Below are 2,500 nucleotides of genomic sequence, written 5' to 3'. Positions count from 1 at the left end.
TCTAGGGATGGGCTGCTACTCATAAACCCTTTTTCTCAACCTACCCTGGGTTTGGCAACTATCGCCCAATCACAGGTGGACGACAGTTGGGTTGTAGGCTGGTACTAGAACTAGTAGGCGTGTGTTCATACAGTGTATATATATATATATATGTATATATATATATATATATATATATATATATATATATATATGTGTGTGTGTGTGTGTGTGTATATATATACATATATATATATACATATATATATATATATATATATATATATATATATATATATATATATATATATATATCTCGAAATAACATAGCTGTTAAATGCATTGCATATAGTTAACATTAATATTCTCACGTGTGTTATTCCTGGTAACTTATGCAATTGTGATTTTAAATTATCAAGGAAAACAATCGGTATTCATATATCAATTAAAGGAACATTGCAAAACAACAACAAAAGTTCCTTTTACCAATATATCCACCACCCAAATCCCATCTAGGATGGAGATCAATGTCACAAAAAGTTCAAGAATAAATTAGTATTGTTGCAATCCTTAAATAATGTACTGGTAACAGATTTCACCTTTGTCTTTCTATTGTAAATTTTATTTGATTATCTTAGAACTATTTTTCTGGTTATCAAATAAACATTTTTTCTTTAAATCATAGTCCTTACCTATGTGTTTCTCTAATCCCTGGGAAAAGACAGATTGAAAAAGAAAACGGGTCATTTACGAAAAATCCTTTCATAACCAGATTCTTAAGTTTATGAACAGAACAAGCGACTATTATTGTCTTTACCACGCGTATGTGATAAACGTTTATGAATATGGTACGAACAGTAAACTGTCATCAAGTGAACACTGGTGCGCATTACATATGTGCCGTACATTTCATAACCCCGTCAATGCTTTAGATTTAACAAGTATAGGAGGGAAAGAGAATTATAATCGTAAATAGTACCTTACTTCTAACCAACCTTCAAACGTCACTCGAATTCAGACACTGAAATCATACAGTAATCAATAAAGTTATGGTATTATACTTATACGAGATCTAAAACGATATACAGCACAATACTAACCAATATAATGTAATAGTTTAATGACCCGTTGTAATAAGTAACTACAGGTTTAGTAATATAAATTTGGTCCCTCGCCATTCAATGTTGTTTACTGACCAGCACAAATAGGGGTGGCCGTGTCGGTGAGGTGAGGCTAGGCAATGAAAACGAATTTAAAGAAAAAAAAATCAGCTCTCGTTAAAATCTTAAAAATACGTGAACTCATTGACTAGATTTAAATTCTACGAGATATGCTCGATGTCTATAATAGCAAACACCATAATTCGAATGGAACTAAGCAACTTGTGATATGAAAACGGTTGATAAGGCAAGTTGGTGACGTTCTCGTCTAGCCGTTAGTGTAAATTTCAAATAACGAACTGCTTTCGAAAAGCAGACCTTGGTACAGACCCTTTAGTTCAGGATTCAACTCCCGTTTTTTCATTTAAACTTAGGACAATGCCATAAATACTAGGTATTACAAATAACTTTACTTACCAGCAGCTACACTTGAAATACTGCACGCTGCGGAGCTTCGGTCCTCCTCTAAGTATATCAACACATGGTTTTCTTCGAGTTGTTCCATGTTCCCTTAGTACTAAACACGTAGGTTATACTTATATTTAAAATACATTTCAGAATACTCAGTCCAACACCGTGTCCTATGAAAACTACTACGGGACAGGAATTGTATTGGCCGAATTAGCGATGTAAACTAAACCACTGTACAACTAATACTGCTTGTGGAAATTGTGGTTTGGCTTTGCTGTAGGACGTTGCGCACAGTAGCATAAGAGATTTCAAATACTTCAATCATCAAAAAAGACATTCCAGAATACACAGTCCAAACCCTGTTCTATGAAAAAATACAATGATACAGGAATTTTAAAGGAATTATTTGCGATGTAAACAAACCCACTATGCAACCAATAATGCGTGTGGAAATTGTGGTTTGGTTTTGCTATGGGACGTTGCGCACCATAGCATAATGAGATTCTAAATCAAGTTCAAGTAAACGTAAAAAATAAGAAATGTTCTAGGTAAAAGCATGTCAATTTTATATAAATAATTATAGACTTATTATCATTTAGTAATAGCTCTTCAATTTTATTGTCTAGTTTTTTTTTTTGTGAAGAAGACAATAACAACACAATTGACTTTGAAAACTATTGCGACGATCTTCATAACTTTGTGTCTTTGTCAACAACGCTGTCAACTCTAAACTGTTGGGTATAAAAGAAACGTACAAAAAAGTGCTTAAATATGGATTTGCCACGTAAACCTTACGTCACTTTCAAGCGAACCTGTTGTAGAGACTATGATATCTAGGCTGAAGGGTTGCTCACCTACTTCACATCCGTTATTGATGATTGGGGACCACAGTAAACTGAGAGTGAAGGTAGGTTACTATTAGCAGCGTAGGCTGAGTCACTAAACTTTGT

General features: G+C 33.6%; 2 protein-coding genes across 3 annotated transcripts in view; one reads left to right on the top strand and one right to left on the bottom strand.

Annotated features, from left to right (window-relative positions):
• The window catches only part of LOC137647102 (E3 ubiquitin-protein ligase RING2-like), a 333,410-nt gene extending 331,760 nt beyond the window's left edge, over positions 1–1,650 (bottom strand). The window contains 1 exon segment of the mRNA XM_068380332.1: positions 1,557–1,650. The gene's annotated coding sequence lies outside the window, so the exon portion shown is untranslated.
• Positions 1–2,500, top strand: part of LOC137647101 (galactosylgalactosylxylosylprotein 3-beta-glucuronosyltransferase P-like) — a 260,241-nt gene that overhangs the window by 129,909 nt on the left and 127,832 nt on the right. The window contains exon 1 of one of the 2 annotated variants that reach the window (XM_068380331.1): positions 2,301–2,457. The exons of the other annotated variant lie outside the window; for it this stretch is intronic. The gene's annotated coding sequence lies outside the window, so the exon portion shown is untranslated. Of the gene's footprint in view, positions 1–2,300; positions 2,458–2,500 lie in introns of those variants that run through there. 2 annotated transcript variants of the gene reach the window in all.

Source organism: Palaemon carinicauda, chromosome 9, assembly GCF_036898095.1.
Source record: "Palaemon carinicauda isolate YSFRI2023 chromosome 9, ASM3689809v2, whole genome shotgun sequence".
Lineage (NCBI taxonomy): Eukaryota > Metazoa > Arthropoda > Malacostraca > Decapoda > Palaemonidae > Palaemon > Palaemon carinicauda.
This window is presented reverse-complemented; position numbering and strand designations above follow the sequence as displayed.